Source organism: Lactuca saligna, chromosome 5, assembly GCF_052625555.1.
Source record: "Lactuca saligna cultivar CGN05327 chromosome 5, ASM5262555v1, whole genome shotgun sequence".
NCBI classification, from domain to species: domain Eukaryota; kingdom Viridiplantae; phylum Streptophyta; class Magnoliopsida; order Asterales; family Asteraceae; genus Lactuca; species Lactuca saligna.
The window spans coordinates 154,364,539-154,382,631 of record NC_136421.1 but is presented as its reverse complement, the minus strand read 5'-3'; positions in this window follow the sequence as shown (position 1 = coordinate 154,382,631).

Below are 18,093 nucleotides of genomic sequence, written 5' to 3'. Positions count from 1 at the left end.
GGCTCACCAATGCTCCTTCCGTGTTCATGGATCTTATGAACCGCGTATGCATACCGATGTTGGATCGGTCATTAATAGTTTTTATCGATTATATATTGGTTTACTTCAAGAAACAGGAAAAACATGAGGAGCACTTGCGATAGGTTTTGGATACCCTGAGAAAGGAGAGCTTGTATACCAAGTTCTCCAAGTGTGAGTTTTGGTTGCGTGAGGTGCAGTTTCTTGGGCACCTTGTCAACCAAAACAATATTTTGGTCGACCCGGCCAAAGTGGAGGCCGTGATGAGATGGGAGTTCCCGAAGTCTCCATTTGAGATTCAAAGTTTCCTGGGATTGGTAGGCTATTATCGAAGATTCATTTAGCACTTATCCAAGATAGTCGTACCCTTGACTCGATTGACGAAAAAAGTCATGGTCTTTCGCTGGGGGCCTGAGCAATAGGCATTGTTCGAGACGTTGAGGCAGAGGCTATGTGAGGCACCGATCCTAGCCCTGCCAGAGGGTGTGGAGGATTTTATTGTATACTGTGATGCGTCCATTTCAGGCTTGGGCGCAGTATTGATGAAGAGAGGGCATGTTATTGCCTATGCTTCGAGGCAGCTGAAGCCTCACGAGGCAAACTACCAGACGCACGATTTGGAGTTGGGGGCGGTTGTCTTCTCCCTCAATATTTGGCGACACTACCTTTATGGGATCCGATGTACCATTTACATGGACCATAAGAGTTTGAGGTACCTCACGGATCAGTCGAATCTGAACATGAGGTAGTGTCGGTGGCTAGATGTGGTGAAGGATTACGTGTTGGAGCATGGAAATGCTCTACAAATAATGAGTGATAGTTGGGTTATTTATTTCCCGTTATTTTAATTTCAGGTGTATTTTCTCTCCCTCCTATATAAAGGGAGAGTTGGTCATTCTTCTTAAGAGAGTGCACTATAATGTAATTTTTTAGAGAGAGAGAAATTAGTGGGATCTCTCCTACCAAGGAGAGTCTTCTCTCCAACCCATGTTCTTGTGATGTTTTATTTTATCTCTCTCTTTTTTTTCTTATTATTAAATTCTCATCATATGTTCTTCATGTTATATATTTTTATACTTGTTAAATCTCGAGATATTATTCTTCCACATCCACCGATCGTTCAAAATGGATTCTATCAATTGGTATCAGAGTCGTACCTTGAAGGTTCAAGCGACCAGTTTAAGGGGAGACTCCTATTCGGTGATTATCTTAAAGATTTTTCGTGTTTTTGCAAGAATTTTTTGGTCCACACCTGAAATTTTTTGATGAGTTCTCTATTTTTTGGTGTTGATTCATGCTTAGAAGAATAAATTTGTTGCTAATGTTCGTTCAAATTTTCTGCTGGAAATAATGTTCTTGATGTTCTTATTATTTTGCTATTGGAGAAATGAAGAAAAATGGGAGAAGAAATTAATTTTGTGGTCTTAATATGTTGAAGATTTGTTGCAGGAGATGTTCTTATTCTTGGAAGAAAAGACACAAATTATGGTCTTATTCTTGAAGAAAGTGGAATTTTTTATACCCAATAGCTCTTAAATCTTCATGAGGTATGAAACATTTATTCCTCAAATTTTCTTGCTGTGAATCTTTAACTTGAAGAGTTTGGACGTGTTTAATTGTTTGCATAAAGCACAATGTCCTTATTGCTCTTTTGGGTAAGTGTATTCCACTTATATTTTTCTTCCCAAGTAAAACCATGTGACATTGTCTAATCCCATCACCTTTTGTCCCCTTAAAACTACCTGCACACTCCATTATTCCCTTGCCCAAAGCCTTATTCCCTCATCTTTTATTAAAAAAAATTAAAAAAAATTGACTGAGGTCTGCTAAGCAGAACACAACCTCTCATTCCCCTCTACCACAGCCACTTGCTTCCTTCTTATTTCGAACAACAGCCTTGGTCCAGAGGCATTTCCTTCAACTTCAGACCTATCGCAACCACCTTTTCCTTGTAATGAGACCGAAGATTCGGATTTCCCCTTTGATCACCATCAGTATCGGACCACATTCAGGTTCTCTTTTTGGACCACAGTCCCGGACCGAAGTCATCTAGTCCGCATTCTCCTCAACTTCGCCCCACTGCAGCCGCAATCCGTAATGCCCTTTGTATACCGCAGCCAGTCCCTTCCAGTCTTCGTTGCATGCATGCTCCTCTCACCGTAGTCAGCACCATCCGCAACCCTTCCATCCTCGTTGGACCCGCAACTACTTCACTCTACCCCACTAACTTCGGTACCTAGTCCTCATCCGCATCCACCTCCTTCTCCACTCGCAACCTCTCTGATCCACAACATTCCTTTCTTGCCTCCGGTCCTCCCCCCTCTCAACTTCGACCCCTCTCTCCTTCTTCCCTTCTTCAACCCCTCCCCTCTCAACTTCTCCCCTCCTTCTTCCTTCCTCCCCTTCCTCATTTCTTCTTTCCTTCTCTCCTTCCCTTTTCATCAGCCCCCTTTTTTTAAAGCCCTCTTATTTTTTTAACTTCATGTTTTTCTTTTCAGCCAATTTTTTTATTATTAATTTTTTTAACACCAATTATTTTTATTTAGCCAATTATTTTTTTTAACATCAATTTTTTTATTTAGCCATTTTTTTTATTAAAACCAATTTTTTTTATTAAGACCATTTTTTTTAAAACCAGTTATTTTTTAACACCAATTTTTGTCACAACCCAATATTGGATAGTCACATAAGTTCATTTCATGCTGATTACTTTGGAAGACTTCTATTCTTTCATGAAGATTACTCCATACCGCAGTTGGACTTCATAATATTCTTTGTGACGTTTGCACCGCAATGTCGATTGATCAACAAAGTTGTTTCGCATTCTTCACTTTACGAGATTTTTATGACTTGTTGCTCTTGGTCTTTGGTTGACAAATCATGTGTCTTGAGCATGTGGACTTTATTCTCTTTTGAATACCACTTCGAGAGTTCCGACACCGTAGTTTTCATATATTGGTATCTTTTCGGTACAACAAAGATTAATTTTCATTCAGAGTTATTCTCCTTGCTATGGTATTTGTTCGAGCAGCCTGCAAAAACTGAATCACCCAGCTTCTCATGATCTCAGAGTATCTCTTTTACTCTCTTTCTAGTGTCTTATCGAGACCCTTCATACATATAGGGAGAGCCTTCTTAGCTCTTGGTATCCGACACTCTCCATCCCGATGATTTCTTGACTTTTTATATCCAGTCATTGGTTATCAAATATAGGGAGAGAATATCATCCAGATATGGTTCTTAAAATTGTTTGAGTTTAAATTTTTGAAGATTTTTGAAGATGATGATTTATTTAGTGATGCGATGTGACACTTATTTTTGGTCTTAACTGATCAAATTTTTGGCATTACTAGATGTTTACCGGTTCCAGATTATTTATTATTCGGACTCTACCATATGGCGATTCTTTGTGTTTGCATCCTTTTCAGATCTTATCATTTTTTGAGTTTGGATTTGTGATACTTTGAAGACGAAGATTATTTTGGCGATGTGACATGATACTTATTTTTGATATTTAGATTAAATTTTTTGGCATTGCTAGACCGTGTCTTTGGACTCACATTATTTATTATCCGGACTTTATTTTTTGGATGCTTCACATTTTTTGCAGGTTATTCTTTGAAGAATTTTGGTGTATTATGATTCGAGAACCCGAGATGCTTTTTTCAGACTTTTTGAAGCCGAAGTGTTTCTTTTATTTGATCTTCTACTTGCTCATGGTGATCTTCTTCTTGCTCATGACGCTTATGACTAGTTTGAAGATTTGGATCTTACTTTTCTGCTTCATTGGTGGTGCTTAGAAGCCGAAAACCTTCATTGTTTTGAGATTCATGGCTAGTTTCAGACATCATAGACACTTCAGAGTTTCAGAGACATTTCGACATTTGGTTCTCATTATGTTTCATTTTATTATCATACTTGCTAGTCGGATTACTGTATTACAGCCTTGTATCACTTATTATATCTCTCATCATTTGTAAGAATTTAAGTGGAGAATGTTGGAACATGGAAATGCTCTACAAATAATGAGTGATAGTTAGGTTATTTATTTCCCTTTATTGTATTGTTGGTGTATTTTTCTCCCTCCTATATATAGGAGAGTTGGTCTTTTTTCTTTATAGTGCACCAAAATGTAACTTTACAGAAAGAGAGAAATTGGTGGGATCTCTCCTACCAAGGGAGAGTCTTCTCTCCCACCCATGTTATTGTGATCTTTTATTTTTATCTCTCTTATCTTTTCTAATCTATGAAATTCTCATCATACGTTCTTCATGTTATATATTTTTATACCCATTAAATCTCGAGATATTATTCTTCCGCATCCACCGATTGTTCAAAATTCGTTCTATCATTACGATTGTGAGATCATCTACCACACAGGGAAGGCTAACGTTGTGGCTGATGTGCTTAGTCGCAAGACAGCCCCGATTAGAGACATTTGCTTGAGGATGACGGTAGTGACTCCGCTGTTGCAGTAGATCTGAGAGGTGCAGGTCGAGGGTTTGAAGGAGGAGCGCCGAAAGTGAAAACAGATCATAGGCTAGGTGGCCTCATTTGACTATGACAACCGCAGGTTGCTAACCCTGCACGGGAGGGTCTAGGTGCCATACTGTGGCAGAGTGGGGCAGATTTTGATGAATGAGGCCCACAAACACAAGTTTTCCATCTATCCCGGGGTGACGAAGATGTACAAAGATCTTCTTCCTAACTACTAATGGCCCTGCATGAAGCGGGATGTAGCCTGGTACGTCGAGAGGTGCCTGACCTACAGGTAGGTCAAGGAGGAGCACCAACGGCCCCACAGCAAGACGCAGCCATTGGACATCTCCATGTGGAAATTGGAAGACATTACTATGGATTTCATCACAAAACTTCTCCAGACGGCACGCAGAGTGGATTCGATTTGGGTCATCATGGATCAATTGACCAAGAGCGTCCATTTCATTCTGATCCAGGAGGTAGTAGCACGACACAAAGTGCTAGTCTCCGTGATTTCCGACGGAGACGTGCGGTTCACTTCCAGAATCTAGAAGAAGTTTCACGATGAGTTGGGGAATCATCTACACTTTAGCACTGTTTTGCACCCGCAGACGGATGAGCAGAGTAAGCGGACCATCCAGACATTGGAGGATATGTTGTGGGCATGCATTTTAGATTTTAGTGGTATCTGGGATACCTACCTTCCTTTGGCAGAGTTTTCCTACAATAATAGCTACCACGCGAGCGTTGACCGTCCTCCATTCGAGATGTTATATGGGAGATAGTGCAGGACCCCGATACGCTGGGGAGAGGTTCGACAGAGGGTCATGAGGAGTAACGAAGTGGTATGCAAGACGAAGGAGAGGATCGAGCAGGACTGGAGCAGGCTTCAGACTGCTCATAGTCAACATAAAAGTTATGTCGAGAAGCATCGTTCGGACTTGGAGTTCTAGGTCAAGGATATGATCCTCCTGAAGGTGTCACCTTGACAAGGTGTCATCCAGTTCATGTAGCAAGGCATGTCGGGCCCCAGATACATTGGTCCTTTCAGGGTTGCAAACCGAGTGGGCAAGGTGGTGTATAGATTGGATCTGTTAGCCAAACTTAGCCATATCCACAATACTTTCCATGTCTCCCAGCTACAGAAGTGCTTGGTAGACGACTTAGTGGTAGTACCTCTAGAGGATATTTAGGTAGATGACAATCTAAACTGCATTGAGCGACTAGTAGCTATCCTCGATAGGAAGTTGAAGGACTTGAGGAAAAAGAGGGTGGAGTTAGTGAAGGTGCAATGGAAGCACCTCAAGGGCTCAGAATGGACTAGGGAGCTGGAGGACGAGATGAGAGAGCACTACCCCAAGCTTTTTACCGGATGTAGCAGCAAACTTTGAGTATGAAGTTTGAAATATGTACGAGAGAGTTGTAACACCCGGTTCCCGGTAAATATTTTAATTTAAGTATTGCATGCTTTACGCTGGGAATCGACGAGTTGGAGGCCCAACTTGTTGAGTAGACTGGATTTTGGACGTAGGTTTTAAGTAACCTACTCGAAGAGTCAGGAAACCGACTCGACGAGTAGTCCCATTTCAGCCTCCATCGTCTCTCACAGTCCAGAAAAGCCCTAATTCGAAACCCTAAAGCTTTTTGAGTGTCCTTGAGCCATTTTTGTGTGTATTTGGTTGTTTGAAGCTTGAAGAAAGAAGTGGAAGCTTGGGGGTTCTAGAACAAGCAAGTAGATATAGAGAGTTTGCTTCATTTCCAGCTTATTCAAGATAAAAAGCTTCAACCTTGAACATTTATCTCTTGGATCTCTAGTTAGGGCTAGTTTTCATCATTTCCAAGCTTTAGTAGAACCATTTTCAGGACTTTGTGTTTCAAAAGGGGTGAACTTTAGATCTGGAACCATTGAGGGTTCCCATGGCTTCGCATGGCATAAAGGTGCCAACTTTATGGCCATGAGATCCCCATGCACTTTGTAGACTTCATTTTTGGGTATTTTGAGCTTAAAGATCCATGCATGGACATAAGGTTTGTGACTTTACTTATAATATGGACCCTAAGAGGTTAGATCTATGTTCTAGATGCATTAGGGCCGTCCGAAATTGACTGGATAGTTTTGTACATAAAGGGACTTGGTGAGTTGCTAATACAACTCGACGTGTCGAGTCACATTTTCCCCCAAACCCCTTCTAATAACGAGTAATGTGTTGAGTTGGAAAAAGACTCAGCCATTGGGTTCGTTATGGACCAGAAGATCAACGTACTCGATGAGTCCAAGGATGAACTCGGTGAGTTTAAGGCATTGTCCCAATTATATGAAGAAGAACTATATGAGTTCAAGAAGAAGTGGATGAGTCAAGGACTAAACACTTTAACTCTAATGAAGATGAACTCGACGAGTTCAAGGATGAACTCGACGAGTTATAAGCAAAAGGTCTTGACTCCATATTAAGGGAAACTCGGCGAGTTCCTGAAAGAATCGACAAGTAGGATCGAACTTCTAGTGCTCTGTGAGGTATGGAACTCGACAAGTTGGTGGACCAACTCGGTGAGTTGAGTCAACTAGATGTTGACTTTAACCATGGCGTTGACCTTGACTTTGACTTTGACCTGAGTTGATCCTTGATAGGGTTAAGAGTATGTAATGGTAATAAATGAAGGTTGTTATGTGTAGGAGTTTGAGAGGAGTTGATCCCTGTGCCAAGGATAGTTCAAATACTACATGAGTTTGAGGTGAGTTACCTTCCAGTAGAAGTGGGTCTAAGACCACAATCCCGATCCACTAAGCAGGATTTGTAATTAGATGATTGTCTTTGTGATAATTATCAGGTATGCCATTATCTGTCACACTTATTGTGCTAGGATGCCATATGTGCTAGTAGTAGGAGGGGCTAGATAGTCCCTAGTTACCGGTTGAAAGATAACGAAGGGGTAGACAACACCCATGTAAGCCTAGCTATATGCTCATCATATGTTATATTATGTGGTAGTGGTAGTGGTGAAATAGTCTCCCGTTACTGGTTGAAAGATACCGAAGGGGAGGTTAGGTCCCGGCTACCGGTTGAAAGAGACCGAAGGGGAGGCTAGCTCTTGGTTACCGGTTGAAAGATACCAAAGGGGAGGTTAGCCCCCAGTTACCAGTTGAATGATATCAAAGGATAGCCCAGCTCCCAGTCATGCCAGCTGGATATCGGTTGAAAGATACCGAGGGACAGGCATTATGTGCTATGTGGTATGATGTGGGAACTCACTAAGCTTTGTGCTTACAGTTTTCAGTTTTGTTTTAGGTACCTCTTCAACGAAGAGGAAGGACCTGGTGCGGTAGATTCAAATCACACACACAAGATTTCCGCACTACGACGTTATTGGGATTCTACTATGAAGTTATTATTATTCCATGACATGTTTTATGACATTTGACTTATGGGATTATGGTTTGATATGACATCGATGATGTTTTTCAGTAAACAGTTTTGTAAGTAACATAATTAAAAGCAACATTTTTAGTCATGAAAATTAGGATGTTACACTGCAACAACAAATGTGTGAGGCTCCAGTCTTGACCCTCCCAGTGGGAGTGGAGGATTTTGCTGTTTTCTATGATACATCCATCACCGAACTGGGAGTGGTCCTCTTGTAAAGAGGACGAGTGATAGCGTACGCTTCGTGGTAGCTGAAGTCGCATGAGACGAGATATCCCATACATTATTTACAGTTGGGAGCGGTGATATTCGCTCTTAAGATTTGGAGACATTATCTCTACAGGGTTTGCTATACCATATACATGGACCACAAGAGTTTGAGACACATCATGGATCAGCCAAACCTGAACATGAGGCAGCGCAGGTGGCTAGACATAGTCAAGGATTATGACTGCGAGATCCTTTACCATTTGGGTAAAGCGAAAATGGTGGCGGACGCCTTGAGCTGTAAGTTGGCAGGATCATTTGTTTTGGCGACGTGTATGAGGATATCTGTGGATTCTCCACTTGTGAGCCAGATCAGGGAGGCTCGAGCTGAGGGTGTACGGTAGGAAAACCAAAAACTTGAGAGGATTAGAGGCAAGATCACTTGATTTATATAGGATAGTCGGGGATTGTTGACACATTGTGGTCGGGTATGGGTTTTGATGTCTGGTGGAGTCAGATAGATTGCACTGGAGGAGGCTCATAAGTCTCATTTCTCTATTCACCTGAGGTCCACCAAGATGTACCGGGATCTGAGTTTGAGCTATTGGTGGCCGTGCATACAGCAAGAGATTGCTTGGTACATTGAGAGGTGCTTCACCTGCAGGATGGTCAAGGACGAGCAGCAGAGGCCGCATGAGAAGATGCAACCTATGGAGATTCCCATGTGGAAATGGGAGCATATCACGATGGACTTTATCACCAAGCTGTCGAGGATGACAAAGGCATATGATGCTATATGGGTCATCGTTGATAGATTGACCAAGATCGCCCATTTTATGGCTATCTGGGAGAGTTAGTCGGCTGAGACATTGGCCGATGTGTATCTTCGTGAGATCATTGATCACCCTGGGGTGCCGGTCTCTATTGTGTCAGACCATGATGTTCGATTCACCTCCTGTTTCGGGTAGAAGTTCATGTTGGGTTTTGAGCATTCTAACACTCCTAGGTGTACATGCAACCCTAAATACCTTGGATCTATGTTTTCTCTATTATACGTGCAAATATGAACTTCCAAGGTATTATCCTAATCTAGCATACAAAACAATGAATATAACAAGATAGAATACATACCTCTTTGATGTAGAATGTCTTCATGAAGCTTAAGTGCCTAGTGCCTCAAGTGTGACACCTCAAATGGTTCACACAACACCAAATACACTTGGAATAACTTGAGAGAATTCTACAACTCATGAAATCAGCTAGCCCTCCTTTTGCACACACTAGTGGCCGATTTTGGTGAATAATATGATGCTTATATAGTGTGTTACAATTAGGGTTACACCATGTAAGCCCTAATTGTCATGACCTTTCATTTCCATGACCCATGGGTTATGTAACCTCCATGGAGCATCCATGGAGTATCCTATGGGTTCAACCTAACTAGATAATCCATGGAGCATTAGCCCACTATATATGTATGGATGATTTACACAATCAACCCATATATTTAATTAGTCTTCTTTTCATCACATAATTAATTCTAAATTAATTCTTGATCAATACTAATGAAATATTATTATTCTTATTATTAATATACTAGAACTTATAATATATTAATAACCATAAGTGTCTTATTTCTCTCACTTAGTCTATCCAAGTGCATGATGCCATGCAACCCAAATGGACCATGCCGGGTCGGGTCATATCTTATCAATTATAGTTATGGACTTAGACATTAATCCAACAGTTCCATGAGGAAATAGGCAGGAGACTGCATTTCAGCACCAGTTACCATCCGCAAACAAATGGCTAGAGAAAGCAGACCATTCAGACCCTAGATGATATGTTGAGGGCATACGTCATTGAGTTTAGTGGGAGCTGGGATTGCCACCTACCCTTTGCATAGTTTTTCTACAACAACAACTTTCATTCCAACATTGGTGCTCCACCTTTCGAGATGTTGTATAGGTTGAGATGTCGTACCCTATTTTGTTGGGACGAGGTTGGGCACCGGGTCATGGGTTGATTCGAGGTGGTTCTGCAGACTACCAAGAAGATTCAGCAGATCAGGCATCAATTGCAGACTGCACAATGTCGACTGAAAATTTATGTCAACCGATGCTGATCCGAGTTGGAGTTGCAGTTTGGCGATATGGTGTTGCTGAGGGCCTCACCCTGGAAGGGTGTGATCCGCTTCAGGAAGAGTGGGAAGTTAGGTCCCCGATATATCAGAGCGTTTCAAATTATTGCCAAGATTGGCAAGGTAGCATACCGACTAGACCTTCTGGAGGAGCTCCGTCAAATTCATAGCACTTTCCACGTTTCATAACTATCGAAGTGCATATTATACGGGGATGCGATAGTATCATTAGATAACCTTCAGGTCGATGAGCTCCTAAATTATGCTGAGCAGCCGGTGGGTGTCCTGGAGAGGAATATAAAGGTCCTTCGCAACAAGGAGATACCTTTTGTCAAGGTACAGTGGCGGCATCAGAAAGGATCCGAGTGGACTTAGGAACCGGAGTCCAAGATACGAGAGCATTATTTGGAGTTGTTCACCACAACATACTTCGAGGATGAAGTCTATTTCAAGTGAAGGAGAATTGTAGCATCCCGACTCCCACATATGAAATTTTGAGGATTTTTGCACATCGCATAAGAGCTACTCGACGAGTTGGAGGCCCTAACTCATCAAGTAGAAAATAATAAAGCCGCATGGAGTATGGGACCTACTCGACCAGTTGGTGGACCCTAACTCGATGAGTAGAGGTTGTGCATGCAAAGCCTAATTTTTAGAGTTCACACCCTATTTAAAGGACATTAAGTCCCCTCACTAGCCTCCCTTACCTCATTATCGTCCAGAGAAACCCTAGTTCGAGCTTTATGTTGGATTAGGTGTCTAAGCCCATAACTTTAATGGGTATGTACTTGATTTTATTATGAGCATGGTCCTTTTAGGTTGCCTTCACTCATGCAACCTGATTGGATGACTAGTGGAGAGAGAGAGAGAGAGAGAGAGAAAGAATAGGATTTATTATATGAATAATAAATTAATACTCAGAATGATTTTATTAATATATTTTTTGGAAAACATATTATAGTTAGTGATTAATCAGAAATTAATTTAATATTAGTTTTGGAATTAAAGGAACTGATTAATAATTAAGGGGTTGTTTTGCAAATCATTGATAGTTGCAAAATTGGGCTATCAGACTCCTTGGTTTTAGAGTGGACGAAATCCTATTGGAAAGCCCAATAGATAACATCCAAGGGCTTCTATAAGGAGTGTCTATGGGTTGCTTGGTGCCTAAGCCAGGTATAAGGGTTTCCACCTGAGAACCCTAGCACCCACAGCTATTTAAGGACCCCTATACATGGTGAATTCGGACCAATGCTTATGAAACCATGGAGTAGATGATTTTCACCTCTTTCCTCAGTTATTTTTTGCATTGGATGTTTGTGACTGCATTAGAGGTGCAACACTTGAGACATTAGGCTTTCAGAAGTCAAGATCAAGCAAGAATTGTTGTTGTTATTACAATATAAGAAGTGAGGTAATCTTCTAACCCTAATATATATGTGAATTTCAAAATTGTGTATGCTAGATCTAGGTTTATTGCTTTGGAATTTATATTTGCATGTTCAATAGAGAAACACTTAGTTCCAAAGCAATTAGGGTTGCATTTGCAGATATGAATGTTGTTATGATCAAAACTCATCAGTGATATTAGAACCTAGGATGTTTTTCAATTGAATTGGTGCAAGAGTGGACTGCCAAAAGAACAAGAAAGTCGAAATCTTACTGTCCGGAGCATGAGCTCGAAGAGTTCCATAGTGACTCGGCAATTCGCTTAAACTTGACGAGTTCACTTGCTAACTCGGCAATTTGACTCGTCAATTTCTAGATTTTCGATTTTTATACCAGATTTTGATCAGGATAATTGCCATAATTCATTTTTAAAGCCTAAATTCTGATATTCTGAAAGATATCATCATATCATTATTAAAATTAAAGATTTGGTTAAATTTGGACAATATAAGATTATTTTGATTCATAGATTTAACCTAGTAATTTTAAATAGCTTCTAGCTTTTGCAAGTATGAAACTCTCCTTAGGTGTAAAATTCCATTACAAGCTTGGATTTGGCATTATGAGTCACTAGAGCTTTGCATGCATGTAAAGTTTGCAACTTTACATGATAAACATGTCTTGGACAACTGGATCTGCAATATGGAACCTTAAAATGGCTTAAAAAGTATCTGAATTGACGGAGGACTAAAGGCACTCAGTGAGTTTCATGGTTAACTCGACGAGTCCGATGAAGATTGTCGTGCAAGGACTTCTGCATGGAATTGGCGAGTCAGTGGGGTGACTCAGCGAGTTAACTAAGGTTTTCCCGACATTGGATACGCATGAACTCGGGGAGTTGCAAAGAAACTCAATGAGTTAGTGGGGGATTTCACAATTACTTGAGTTCTAGAAGGACTCGACGAGTCGAAGACTGAACTCGAGGAGTCGGGTTAACATGGACTGTTGACCTTGACCATTGACTTAGGCTTTGACCGAGGGTTGACTATTTGACTTCTAGGCAATTTTGGGAATTTATGAACATGGTTCTATGGGAATATAGGTGGTAGAGTTTGTGGTGGTGAACCGATAGTTTGTGCTTATCTTTCGAGTCGACAGTTGTGAGGTGAGTTATCCTCGCTATACTAAGGGGTCGAAGGCACCAATGACGGCCCATTTGATATGATATCCTAGTAGTTGGTACTATGTTGAGTATGAGTTAGTGTTGCATACTAGTTAGTATGCCAGTTAGGTAGATCTGTAGGATAACCTATGCTGTTATATGATTCTCTATATGCGTAGTGGTTGTGTTATATGTTGATATGTTATATGGGATGGGTTGAGGTGATACTACTCCCTGCGGTAACAAAGAAACCTTGGAGCATTCCAGATACGAGCTAATGGAGACTCGTAATATGGGCTCGAGAGCATTCTAGTTTCGAGTTGTGGGTGACTCGTACTGTGGGCTCGATGGCAAGCTATGTTTAAGTTATGGGCCCGTAAAGCAATCCAGACTCACATAGTGAGCCCAGGGGGTAATCCAGTATTTAAATCTATGGGCCCAGTACATGTTGTTATTTGTATATGTGTTATGTGTAGTGTAACGGTATTTTGGGGGAACTCACTAAGCTATCGGGCTTACAGTTTCAGTTTATTGTTTCAGGTACATCAAGGTATCGTGGTAAGGCAAAGGCGTGATCGTACAGCTCCTCGTGTTTTTTCATTGTTTCTGTAAAAACTCTGATATAGACTATTTTGAAAACAAATTTGTAATAACTGTTCATTTTAAATCTTTTGAATTTTTTTTTAAATTGGCTTGAACTTTATTGGTGTTACATGTTGGTATTAGAGCCTTGGTTGGAGTGAATTGGTGGAACATTCATGTGAATCCAGTCTCAAATCAAGAAAATATTTTCAAAATGATTTCTAAAATGGTGTTCAAAATAAGTAAAGGAGGATGCAAGGTGTATGATCAGCCGGAGCCAGTTAGAAGACCTCAAAACACCCTACAGTTATTTGATTATGTGATATGCTAAAACGGCATGCTAGTGCTAGGCAAGGGATCTTCAGGAATTGCATGATAGAATTGCCTGATTACATGATGCCTACTAGCCTAGGGTTTCCTTTATATGATATTGAAATCATTACTGTAGTTTCTTAGTGTACGCATCATGGTTACACATAATTAAAATCTTATAGGATAAGCATGTTTGATTTGGCCTTATGTTCTGTTCTTGTTTGATTCAGAGCTTAGGGTAGGATTGGATATTGGAATGTCTATGGGGTCTAGTGTTATATATGGCTAGCATACACTAGTGCTGCATGGTTGGTGGAAGTCTTATGGATGGGTGGGTAGTGAGAGCCTGGGAGGCCAATTATGAGATGGTTAGGCTTCCTCTAAGGGAAAGGATTGAGCACTTGTCATATTATATATACAATTAGGGCATTGTGATGATACTTGAGACAAATATGGTTAGGTGTGGAAGGTAGAATGGGCACGTACTACTGAAAGCACAAGACCCATACGCATAGCAAGGAAGTCACATCCCCTACGGTTTTGTTGGATGTTGGTCTTGTTGGATTAATGTCTAAGTCCATAACTATAATTGGTAAGACTTGACCCAACCCGGCATGGTCCATTTGGGTTGCATGGCATCATGCACTTGGATAGACTAAAATGAGAGAAATAACACTTAAGGTTTATTAATATATTATAAGTTCTAATATATTAATAAGATTATTTAATTAGTATTGATCAATAATTGATTTAGAATTAATTAAGTGATCAAAAGAAGACTAATTAAATATATGGGTTGATTGTGTAAATCATCCATACTTATATATGTTGGATTAGTGTCTAAGTCCATAACTATTTTTGTATGTACTTGACCCGATAGTGCATGGTCCTTTTGGGTTGCCTTCACCAAAGCAACTTGATTGGAGAAATGAATAAAGAGAGAGAGGATAATATGATTTATTAATATGTTATAAGAATAATATATTAAAGGAGAAATCATATTTGTTTAATTAATATTGGTCAATAATTAATTAAGAATTAACTTTGTGATCAAATGTAATTAATTAAACTAGAGGGGCTGATTTGTAATTATGTAATAGTTACAAAATAAGGTAAGGATTATCTTATTTATATGGTGGACGAATTTAAGGTTGGAAAGCCTTAGAATTCGAGTATGATAAGGATTCAAGGATTATCTTATTGGTTGCTTAATGGATAATCAAATAGATAAGGATAATGATTGAAACCCTATCTCTACACCTATATAAACACCCCTAGGGTCATGAATTCGGGTATCCCTTCCCAAGAGGTCCTAGATACGAATTCTAACCTCTCACCTCTCTCTTTATACCTTCTCCATTTGCTTATGGTGTTTGTAAGCCATTAGAGGAGTGACACTTGTGACTCTAAGCATTCCAAAGTCAATCCAAGGTGGAGTTGTGATTGTTATTGCTATATAACAATCAAGGTATGTTCTTAAACCTAATTATATGTTAATGTCGATTTCCATATGTTAGAATTAGGGTTTATAGTCTTGGATTCAAAGCATGTACAATAGAGAAACCTAGATCCAAGCATTAGGGTTTGTATGAGCACATAGGATGTCTTATGACCAAAACCCATCAGTGGTATCAGAGCCTAGCTTGGTTTCAATTGTATTTATGCATTGTATAACTGAAAAATTCGATTTTTTGGCTTATGGAGGCTGGACTCGCTGTGTCCATGGCTGAACTCGCCGAGTCCATGGAGACTCGACGAGTCCATGCCTGACTCGACGAGTCAACTCGTCAGATAATGCTTATCTCGGGATTTCTTGCTGTTTTTGCATTAGGATAGTTACCTTATCATATTAGATCAATATAAATCCGATTTTATGATATATATGACTATATTCTTGATCTAATTAAAGATAATTATCAATTAACAAGATAATTGTTTCCTTATAAGATAATTGATTAATTATTTTGAGTAAATTGATAAATTGTTTTGCAAGAAATCATTAAATAAATCAAATATGGATAATTATGTGATTAAATGTTAATTTAAAATTATTTGTTATTTGATCCTTGTTGTTATGAAAGGTTTCATATTTTCCCCTTTAGGTTTTATAGTTTAAATTTGAACCCAAAAGTTTTGAAGTTTTGAAATTTAAATAGTTAAAACCCTAATGTTTTGAAAAAGGTTTCAAAACTTGCCCTCAAGTTTTGGAATTTAAAAGTTGATTAAAGGTTTAATTAGAAATGTTAAATTCTAAAACCCTAGTAATGTTTTGAAAAGTTCAAATCACACCCTTATGGTTTTATTAATTAATTAAGGAGTATAATTAAAGGAGGTTTAATAAATCCATAAAAGTTTAGGTTAACTATTTAATTGAATTAAAAGTGTAATTGTTTAAAGTTAACCATATAGTATTTTAAAAGTGTGAAATACACCCTATACTATATATATAACATTAAAGGTCTAACATTATATATATGTATGAGTAAAAGTCAGTCTTACCGTTAGTAGGCCTCATTCACGAAGCTGGTCTATAAGGGGTGTTTAAGGAAATTGCCTATAAAATGGCGATTGAATGGGTATCCACTCTTACCCACCGCACTCTTGACTAGTGGAGGGTCGTTAGCCGAACGGGTAGGATAGGACGAAACCTTCCATTATAAGTATAATGAAATACAAAGTAACTAAATGTTTTTCAAATTACCAATCTTAGTTACTTAGGCAAAAGTGAATTGATGCAATTCCATGAAATTACACTTTGTGCCCTTGCGAAGACGTTAGTGGAGCGTGTGTGGTTTACCGGCACACTAAATGGTTCTAAGCAAAGGTAGCAAAGGGTGACTCAATGTTTGTCATAGTTCGGTGGAGCGTGTGTGGTTTACCGGCACATCGAATAGGTGATTGTAACATGTGAGGGCACCATGTAGTTTGCATGGTTATTCACACCCGCTTTGTGATCCTCGGCATCCCAGTCACAAACAAGAGGGGCATATCGAGATTTAAACATGCCATTGAAATGTTCAATGAATCTCAAAGGATCTAGGAATTTTCATAGATTTAAAACCTAAATTTCTTTTTCGTTTTTCATGGTGGAAATTAGTGAATCGTCATTCACTTACCTTCAAATGTTCTGCAATTTGGGTTACGGCATCCCTCTCCCGAGTTGTAGGATATTGTGTTGGGTCCTAGCCTTGGAATTTCATTTGGGTGATTTACCAAGGACTCAATCAATCAACTAACTTGAATTCGTTTTTCTCCCGATGTCAAAGTTCGACAACTATGGTCTTCTCAAATCCCGTGGAACAAGCATTCCACATGAAGATGATATTCCTCGATTCGATCAAGGAACAAGAAATCATGCTTCACTTCCTCCTCCTCCTCCTATTATTCTCCCCTAACCCACAAGATTGTAAAATTGAAAGGTTCAATATCACTCAAGCCCTTTTGGCAAGTAAACATAAAGAGGGCAAGTCGGTGTGTGCACACGTCTTAGGGATGAAGTCACACATTGATAGGTTAAGAATGTTGGGATCCGTTGTCTGTGAGGAAATGGCTGTTGATTGGGTTCTTCAGTCACTTCCCAACTCATATAGTAAGTTCGTAAGAGAGTACTATATGATGAGCTACGACGTGACCCTTATAGATCTCACCTACATGCTTATTGCTGCTGAATCAACAATGGTTTGGCGCAATAGAAAAGCAAAGTTGATTGGTGAATCTGCCTTCAAGAACTCTATGGATATAGACAATGGCAATGAAAGACATGCAATGATCGAAAAGTTTGATCATAAGAGAATGGCGATGTCTGAAGTAGTTCCATGTGTTGTTCCAAAGGAGTCAATTTGCTTTTATTGCCAAGAGAAGGGGCATTGGAGACGAAGTTGCCCTATTTACCTAAGAGATCTAAGAGATGGGAGAGTCAAAAGTATGACTACGCTTTAGGTAAGAATCCACTATCTAACTCCATTAAGTTCCTATTCATTGATTCTTAATACATGATGTGATAAGATGGCATTTGAATGTTTTGAAGGATCGGTGAAAAGAAACGAAGCTTGATAAGAGAGCAAGGTGAATCTAATCACAAGAGATGCATCTTGATAGCATGGACTTGAAGATTGGATTTTGAGCTTAGATAGTTGTGATAGAGTTGTTAGAAATTTTCTTTTTATATAGTTTTCAATGGATTTTGCATTGTAAGGACAAATGTTTTTCTGCTGCTTTTATCAATAAAATAAAATTTTGACTCACTTATTTATTTGTTTATTTCCTTGCAATGAAATCGTTATGAAAATTGATGTTTGAATATTTCTACAACGAATGGATATGATTCTTAGTTATGTTATTTATGGAAATGTCAAGAATTTACCAAATAGGGAGAGTTTCTC